This window comes from Papaver somniferum, unplaced genomic scaffold (assembly GCF_003573695.1).
Source record: "Papaver somniferum cultivar HN1 unplaced genomic scaffold, ASM357369v1 unplaced-scaffold_21, whole genome shotgun sequence".
In the NCBI taxonomy this organism is placed as follows: domain Eukaryota; kingdom Viridiplantae; phylum Streptophyta; class Magnoliopsida; order Ranunculales; family Papaveraceae; genus Papaver; species Papaver somniferum.
This window is the reverse complement of record NW_020631041.1, coordinates 8,091,609-8,101,730: the sequence shown is the minus strand read 5'-3', so window position 1 is coordinate 8,101,730 and position 10,122 is coordinate 8,091,609. Positions and strand designations below refer to the sequence as shown.

General features: G+C 34.7%; 1 long non-coding RNA gene across 1 annotated transcript; it reads left to right on the top strand.

Annotated features, from left to right (window-relative positions):
* Nucleotides 1-1,737: 1,737 nt before the first annotated feature.
* LOC113340370 lies at nucleotides 1,738-4,159 on the top strand. Its single transcript, XR_003355468.1, has 4 exons — nucleotides 1,738-2,121; nucleotides 2,422-3,518; nucleotides 3,681-3,758; nucleotides 3,864-4,159. It is a non-coding gene; the product is annotated as an uncharacterized LOC113340370 (long non-coding RNA).
* The last annotated feature ends 5,963 nt before the right edge of the window (nucleotides 4,160-10,122 follow it).

The window sequence follows — 10,122 nt, the reverse complement described above, 5'->3', positions numbered from 1 at the left end:
TTGTCGCGAGTTAAAATGTAAAACGAGACCAATGAGCAAATTTGGACACGGTGTGAGATGTAATCCGGGACCAACAATCGAATTTGGACACGGCTTGAAGGAATTTTGGTCACGGTGAATTAACGAGACCATATAAACACACTTTTGGCCTTGGCCTCGCTGGCTTTGGTCACGGTTTTTCAGAAATGAAATACCGTGACTGTATACCTTTGGTCACGGTGATATACCGTGACTAAAAGACTTTTTTGTACTAGTGAATGGGGGCGCTTTCTTTTGCCAAAAAAAAAAAAAAACACTAACAAGATAAATGAAATTCAGAGGGATTTTTGGTGGGGCAAGGATCCAAGGATGTTTGCGGTAAAGGTTTTTACCCTAAGGCACGACCTTCTCTGTACAAACCTATTCTTAGAGGAGGTTTAGGATTCAATGATGCTCATAAATTTAATCTGAAAATGTTACCCAAAGTGGCTTGGAGAATTATGAAAGAACCAAATGCTCTTTGAATAAAAACAATGGGTTCTAAATACTCTAGAAACAAATCACCTTTTAGAAATCCTTGTGCAGATTGAATGTATCTGAAAGAATCAAACTCTTCTCATGGAAATGCCCACAATAAGCTCTCCCTACTAATGTCAAATTGTCTATTAAAATTAAAGATGTAACACCTCGTTGTACTATGCGTCGAACTAAACTAAAAACAACATAACATCTCTTATTCCACTTTCCATTTGCTAAGGACATTTGGAATGCTTGTCCCAACCCTATCAACTTAAACTTAGATTCAGCTAACACAGTTTTAGATCTCTGCAAAATTTGGATGACCAATATTAGGACAAATATATCTATAGAACTTATTCTTACTAAAATGTGGTTTATCTGGAAAGAAAGATGTGATAGGATTTTTGAAAATAAAGTTAAAACTGTTCATACTCTGTTTCTGGAAATTCTTAGAAATATATAGTTTTGGTCAAGAAAGAGAAATAAGTCCACCAGGCCTACACAAATTCACAAGAAAAAAATCAAATCACATATGGAAGGAACCTAATAAAGACACCCTAAAGATAAATTTTGGTGCAATTTGGATCTTTGTTTTATATCCTTCTACTTCTGCTTTTATCTTGAAAAATGATGTAGGAGATTGTGAAGGAGGGGGAGCAAGACAAGCAGCTGGCTCAGATCCACGAGAAGCAGAAGCTTTAGGAGCTTTGCAGGCGGCCATCTGGACAAAGGAAAAGCAGATACAAAATTTCAATATAGAGGGAGACTGTAATCCATCTTTAGATTCATAAATGGACAATCACATGTATTTCTTGGGGAGCCAAAGTTTATATATGATTGAAGCAAATAAAATAGCAGAAAATTCAGAAACAAAACCTAAGTTATTCAGCTAATTCTTCCGAGGGTTTTATTCATCGATGAGATCTCACGGAGACTTTTTATTGCACACAACTAACACTAAATCGTGTTTGATGCAACTGTTTAATACCCGCGCTCATGGTATAGTCATTTCAAATTTTCCGCCATTTTTGGTTTCCCACGATCAACAGTACTCCACTCCCTATTTTCTCTCCTTTATTTCCTTGTATCCAAACTGCAGCAGTTTTGAAGAGATTACATGAAGCTAACTGCAAGTTGTTTTCTCTATATGATGTTCATCAAGCAAAATCCTTCCATTTCCTTGAAACTAATATACTAAAAGGTGGAAGCGCAAACAGCTGATTACAAGGTATTGTCCTACTAAAATCAAAGCTTTTCTTATATTTGTTATGGGTTATTCTCCAAATTCAGTATTTATACAACTCTGATCAATGGGCTGGCGAATTGGGTAATGCATACATGGTGCTTGATAAAATGTCAAATAATGGGATACTGCCTGATTTTCACACTTACAGTATATTACAAAAACATTATGTGTTGCCTTTACCTATGGTTTTGGTTTCTTTATTTGTTGTCTTTTATATGTGTTGCGTCATCTCGTTCCTTTTAGTTGTTTTTCTAGGATTAGTTTTAAGTTAACTACGGGGATAGGGCTATCAGGTGTTATGGAGACCTATGCATCGGCCACAAAGAAAGAAGAAAAGGAAGACAGGTCTGTTGTGCATATTTAAGCTCTTGCAGGAGGTAAGTCTCATAACAGTTTGATCTGAATTCTTCCTTCGATTGCTAATTGTCTTGAACGGATTTGATATTTGGAATAGTGAAAACGCTTCATTTTAACAAGTAACATCCGGCCTCTCGTTAGTTAACCACATTTTCACGCAAAAAATCGAATATATTTTAGAAGACGTGGATGTTGTCCAGTAGCACGTAGGTTTCAGTAAGAGCACCTTGGATTTGGTTTTAACTTTTTGCTATTGTCTTTACTTGTAATCTTGAATTAGTGTGTGATCCTAGTATCTTATATATTGTCTGTTCTTGCAGCTCATTGCATGAATACTTCCCATACGGATTCTGATGGCGGGCTTCAGGGGTATTCAGATTCTCGCAGCGAACAACATTTAGATTCCAACAGCGAACAATCAGGCTTGTTATTTAAGTGTTTTTTCGCAGTATAAGTGATTGATTTGACCGAAAAAAATTGACAATTTTAAGCCCCTCAAGGTTGTACTGTGCCAAACACTTGTTCGTTTTTCTTTCTTTTTGGTTTTGTTCGATCTCAAGTTTCAGGTGACACTTACAACCACTTATTAAACCTGAGCTCTTTTTGCAAACTTATCAGCTGCAAAATGTCTCTCCCCTGTAGCTGTGTCTAAACTGTACCCCAATAGCACGCCTGCATCTATTCCATCTGGTCTAGGATATCCAATGAATCAGTTTGCACTACTGCCTTTGAAGGCCTGTATGATCAGTAGAAAATAGATTGCACTACTGCCTTCTGCCAATGTTTCTGAACTACCCATTCTAAAGCCCTAATAACAGCCAGCAACTCAACTATGAAATTAGCAACTATACCAATCCCTCCACATTCAGCGTAAACAGAACCACTAGTGTTGTTTTGTTGAGAATCAGATTACAACCCCTTTTAAAGCTTGGTTCACATAGTAGTAAATCGATTTGAATGCAGGGCTTTTATGAAGACATTAAACTGATGCTAATGTCATGTATATGCAAAGTTCTTCTTCAAAGCATGTTCTTACGCGTAGAATTCATCATATTGGCTGTCTAAAACAAAAATTCAGGAACGAAATAGAAAATGCAATTTTTTTTACCAGAACTTCGCTTAATTAGGGGCTGTGAGTTATAATTTGGGGCAATGAGAATTCTACTCACCCTGATTTTAACTGGTACTGGAGGAAATCGTAAAATTACGCACTTGCTTAGTTGTTCATTTGACGGCTTTTTCAGGATCATGTAGTCAGATCCCTATCCATCAACTTGTTTTGTTTTCTAAGTGTACCCTTGTTCTGACAGATAAGTTGGTTCTTATGAAATGTGTGACAATTTTTTCCTTATTGGCTTAGACTGGTGGTGGCTTAAGGGATCCCTTGGAAGATGAAACTAAATCTTCTCCTAGAAAGGTATCATCTACTGAACTTCAATTGCTGACTCGCATAATTGTGTCGTCGGTAGAGATGTTTTCGTTTCCATTACTTTTCTTTTAATAATGGGACAACTTACAAGAACTTCATTTTATTTCAGTTTCCCAACATTGGACTAACTATTTTATTGGTGTTTTGCAGCTTCCTAAAGGGACACACCGGTCAAGTCTTGTCACTCCGGAAGAAATTGCTCTTATCATGCACCGATCGTCCATATCTGTACTTCCCAGAGAACCCTTTCTTCGCAAGTACTTCCACTTTTTATTTATCTGCATTTAATTTTCTTTTGGAATTAAGACTTGTTTGCTATCTGGATTTTTTTAGGTCCAAGAGGTTGCAGGAATGGTGTTAAACCCAGTTACTGGAAAATGGGTACTATCAGACGATATAAGTATATATTTCATTGCCTATGGTACAAAGAATAATCTATGAAAGGTAGCATCCAGAGTTATGCTTTTATCGTTGTACCTCTACCTTACTATGGCACTAACTCAACTTCAGTAATCCTTACCTTCTCAATTAGCAGTTGTTTTTGGCATCTTCCGATTTCTATCTTGACGAAGAAGGCTATCATTTTTGCAACTTCATACTACATATGGTTATTAATCTACATTAGAGTGAAAAATCCATGAGATAAATTAGGCATATGACCTAATCCTTGAGATACATTAGGCATATGGCCACTTTTAATCATTATGGATGAGAAAGTAACAAGCACAGTAGGCTATATTTTTGCATCCCGAAACTCCAAGTCGGTGGGGTGAGTAAACACTAACGGATGACTTACATTTTAACTACTTAACCAGATGATCCCGGCCAACCAAGAGTTTCATATTCGACCGTATTGACTGAATATTACACGTGCTGATTTTAGAAATCCTAGATTTAGTTTGCATGATAAATTTCGTATTATTTAAATCGCTTCGGTGCCCTTTTATCATGATTGATAAAACACATAATATTTATCTCTTATGGGAAACGTGAAATGTGAACGTCCCGCTTTTAAATAATAATGGGTGAAGTAAGGGGTGCTCAAGGGAATACGGCGATAATATGGGGGTATAAGTATTAGACTAGATTTTGGAGAGGTGCAGTTGAGCTACCAATCAAAAAAGGATCTACACTTCCCTAGCAATTCTATTGAGAAAAGTTTGGAAGTGCTAGCTAGGTAAGAACAGGCAATTCCTAAATATCTTCTTTCATATAGAACACGTACCTGTACGAGCTGACTGATTTATCCAAGGAGCAAGAAGGATGGCGATGACCCATTCTTATAGATATTTTGTAATTTGTTTCAAAAATAATAATTATAATCAATTTATCTATATTTTTTAATCATCGACAAAAATTGACTTTGTCACTCAAAATAAAATCTGCGAGAAATAAGTGATGTCATTAAAAGGCCATTTACGGATAAAGGACTTAGTTTTTCACATCAACATTCTTTTATGATGGACATTTGTTGTCATCACTAATTGCATTTTTTGTGTCAAATAAAAATAATCACTAAAAAATGTTATTGGTGACAGAAAATATTTTAGTCACGGAAGGTGCTTTCAGTGACAACTTATTTTGTGTAGCGAAAAAAGACCAACGACAAAACTTGACTTCGTCACTCAAAATTGAATTTGCGAGAAATAATTTATGTCATTAAAAGAATATCCAACGAAAAACATCTAAGTTTCTCATCAAAATAAGGTTCTACCGCGAATATTCATGGTCATCACTAATTGTTTTTTTCGTGGCGAACGTAAATATTCACTAAAAAATATTATCAGTGAGAAAAAATTATTTAGTCCCTGATTTTATTTTCAATGACAAGTTATCGATAATTATAAGAGTTCATCGCAAATACAATTTTATAGTGTCAAACTGTTTTTTGGTCACAAACAACGACTTTTGGTGGCAAATTTAAATTGTCATTGAAAAATACCATCACAAATTCCTCATTTTCTTGTAGTGATGGCTAACTAATATTCTTTTATCTCAAAATGTGTTTGCAGTTGGTGATGTCCCTAATGGTGTTTACCATGTTTACGGTTCTGATTCACGCGTTTGCAAAAGTTGTACTGCTGCTTTTTGAAGCTATTGTGTTCTTCAAGTTTTCCATGATTTCTCTACTGGAAAGGTTTCTTTGCCGATTTAACTCGGTTACTGGGTGGGTTGGACAATGCCGCGTTCTGATGGAATTCAAAATTCAAAATATCCGTTACTTTTTTACTCCATTAATCACTCTCGTTATTATCAGAAATCTCTACAGCTATCACTTTCCTTTCTTTGAAGCCGACATACTTTGTGAAGGAAATAGTCAATTAAGATTATATTCTCAATCACGGGATACTAGCAATATTATCTTCCAAAATTTCAACGATTTCCCTAATTCTCTAGGGTTACAATTCTATAAAAGAAATGGTAAAAAAGTTTCCTTCAATCTCAACAATTTTCTTCCAACATCTCAAAAACATACTTTATCACAAATGGCAGAAGATAATATTAACTCAGTCACAGATCTGGCTGCAAAATTTATGCAAGCATCTTTGGATCTTGGTGATGTAGATGAAGTGGTTTATTTTCAATCTGAAAATGAAGAAGAAAAGTAAGGAGCTGAGGAAGAATTTAGTCTTGTTGGTAAGATTTTCCTGGAAGGTAAAATGGGTCTCAAAACTGTTGAGAAGTATCTGGGTTTCATTTGGGATTTCATACCGGCTGGTAATGTCAAAGTATTTGAGTTGGAAGATAACATTCTGGAGTTTCGATTCAAAGATGAAGACACAAGAAAGAAGGTGTTTGACACTCGTCCTTGGAGTGTTAATGGGTACTTGATTAATTTTCGATACTACAATTCTGACATTGTTTATAAGGAGTTGGATTGGAGTAAGCAATGTTTTCGGATTCAAATTAGGAAAATCCTTCCAGAGCATATGAATTTGAAAGCCATTACTAAAATTGGTAACATTTTGGGTTCAGTTTTGGCAATTGAACCAGAAGATGGAATTCAAATTGGAAGTGACCTATTAGGGTATGTGTTCAACTTGATCCTAATTATCCTATGAGAAGGGGAGTTATGGAAATTACAAATGCTAATTCAACCAGATGGATCAAATTTTTCTATGAGAAGCAGCCTCATAAAATCTGTCCTAGTTGTTACATCATCTACCATACAAAGGGTGCTTGTAAGGCTGCAACAAAATTTTTGGCAAAAAAGATCATGCTAAAAGTTACTTCTTTGGTGAAACTAAGAAAGGTGAAAGAAATAAAATAATGGTTGGAAAAACAGGAGATCAAGTTCCCTTTCTTACAAAGAAAAAAGGTGTGAAAAGTATTGCTTTTGTCCCTCCAAAAGATGGTTATTTTGTGGGGTCAAGTTCTGCAAGTGGAAATAACATTGAAGACTTTGATGAGGGAGAAAGGCTTGGTAAGAGGCAGAGAAATGATCTTTCAATCACACATGTTTTGGAACATGTAGATAATAGCAATGGCAAACTAGGGAACACACAGTCAACCAACATGGTCACAACAAAGGATATCATCCAATGCAGCATTATGGAGACTAAGGTATTAAATTTTAAACCTTATTTCAAATTTGATTTAAACAATTACATTTTTAAAATGAAGATTTTATCTTGGAATGTGCAAGGTATTTCTAATAAGTTTACCAAAGATCAGTTTCAAAATTTAGTTAAAGCCCAAAGTCCTGATTTTATTTTTCTCTGTGAAACTAAACTCGATGAGGAAAGAATGATTTCAGTTCCTCACTCTACTCACTACTCAAATTATGTTTGTATTGATAGAGTTATGTATGTTGGTGGTCCTATAGTTATGTGGAAAGACGGGATAGATACTGAGGTTATTGGTTGTGAAAATAATATCATTCATATTGTGGTTCAACTGTGTCCTAGTAAACCAAAAGCACTTTTTTCTTTCATGTATGGTTCTACCTATACTGATCCTAAGAAAGTGCAGTGGAACTTCATCTCTGATTTCAGTAAAGATATTCAATAGCCTTGGGTTATTATAGGGGATTTAAACTTTCATCTAGATAGAAACAATAATAGTTCAGATAAATGGGTTCAAAATGCAGTTAATAATGCTGGTTAAATTGATGTTGGTTATGAAGGTAGACATCATACTTGGACTAGTAATTCTTATGGTACTGGCCCTAAGAAAGCTAGATTGGATATGGCTTTATGTAATAATGATTGGTCTCTAAATTTTTCTAGTGCTAAGTTATTACATCTACACTTCATTGCTTCTGACCACTGTCCTTTTCTTCTAATTTTTAGAACTTGGATTAGTCATAGTACTTTTAAGAATCTTGAAGCTAGATTGGATATGGCTTTATGTAATAATGATCCTATTCCCAAAAATCTTTGGAGACCTTTCAAATTTTTAGAACTTGGATTAGTCATAGTACTTTTAAGAAGAATCTTGAAGCTTCTTGGAATGTCAATATACATGGTAGTCCTGCTTTTAAACTGAATCAAAGACAACATAGTGTTAGAGTTGCTTTGTCTAAATGGAATAAGATGGAATTTGGTGATATTAAAAAAATAATTAGTGACCTTCAGGCTTTACTTGTTTCTGTCCAAAACGATTCTAATTCTATTAATCAGCATGCTAGAGTAAAAGATATTACTAGTGATTTGGAAAAATAGTATAAAATACAATCTAAATTTTATAAAGAATAATCTAGGGACAAAGATGTTTTTGATATGGACAATAATACCAGATATTTTCACTCTATTGTTAACAAAAGACTTCATACTAATAGTATTAATGCTTTATGTGATAATAGTGGTATTTGGATTAAGGAAAGGAAAGATATTGGTAGGCTTCTTACCAATCATTTTAGTTCAGTTTCTTGTTCTTCTAATCCTGCTTCGCCTGACCATTTCTTTGATATTATTCCTAGTATTTTGTCTGATGCTGATAATGAAATGCTTTCTGCTATGCCTAGTGATGTTGAAATTAAGAATTTGGTTAAAAATATGCCTGCTTGGAGTGCTCCCGGTCTTGATGGTTTCCAGGCTGGTTTTTATCAGTCTCGATGGAACCTAGTTGGTAAAGATATTATTGATGTGGTCCAAAGATTTTTCCAATGTGGTTATATGCCTAGATGCCTAAATAGGACTTACTTATCTCTTATCCCTAAATGTAAAGGTCCTAACCTGCCTTATGAATTTAGACCAATTAGTCTATGCAATGTCACCTACAAGATTATTTCTAAGACCCTGGCCAACAGAATAAAACCTTTGCTTAAGAAACCGATTTCTCTTTATTAGGATGCTTTTGTTCCAGGCCGAGCCATACATGACAATATTATAATTTCTCATGAAATGGTTCATTCTATGAAGATAAAAGAAGGTATTAGTGGCACTATGGCTATCAAGCTTGATATTTCAAAAGCTTTTGACAGATTGGAATGGAGTTTCCTAATTAAAGTCCTTGAGAAATTTGGTTTTAAATCTGAATTTTGCAATCTCATTATGTAGTGTGTTTCAATTACCAGTATAAATGTTTTGCTCAATGGCTCTCCTTATGAAAAATTTGAACCTACTAGAGGTATTAGACAAGGGGATCTTTTATCCCTTATCTTTTTATTCTGGCCATGAAATTTCTCTCTAGGTCTTTACTTGCTGCTGAAGTCAATAAACATATAACTGGGGTTAAAGTGTCTAAGAAAGATCCTCCTATAACACATTTGATGTTTGCTGATGATATTTTAATATTTGGTCAAGCCAATATGAAGCATGTTGATAACATCTTACAAATTCTTCAAAATTTTGGTCAATTGTCTGGTCAGATGCTTAATTTAGATAAATCTTGTGTTTATTTTAGTAAGAATCTTTCTCCAAGCTATTGTGATGATATTGCTAATGCTCTTCATATGACAATAGTTTTAGATACAGAGAAATACCTTGGTGCACCTTTGCTGCTTGGCCATTACAAGGTTAGATCTTTTGATCCTATTGTTTAATCTTTTGAAGCTAGACTCAGAAATTATGTGGGTACACTGTTAATCAAGCAGGTAGATCAACTCTGATTAAATATGTTTTGAATTATCTACCTTCTTATCAAATGGGATGTTTTAAAATCCCTACTACACTTATAAGTAAACTTGATTCTCTGCAAAGGAATTTTTGGTGGGGGCATAAGACAGGTAAGGGAATTAAATTCATAGGTTGGGATAATATTAACAAGTCTAAAGATTTAGGAGGATTAGGCTTCAGGGATCTAGAGACTTTCAATATTGCCCTCATATGTAAGTTAGTCTGGAAAATCATTAATGACCAGGATGAATTATGGGTTCAAATTCTGAGTGCTGAATACTTCCATAATTGCAATATACTTCATTTGCAGAAACTGAATGAAAGGTGTTCTTGGATCTGGAGAGGTCTTTACAGATGCATTGAAACTGTTAAGAGTAATAGTTTTTGGCTTGTAAGGTGTGGTACTAGAATTAATATTTGGTTGGAATGTTGGGTCATAGGATTAAGTCATCCTCCTATTCCTGCTCATGGTTTAGTTAATTTTGTCTCCTACACTTATGTTTCTAAGTTATTTCATAATGATACTAGGGATG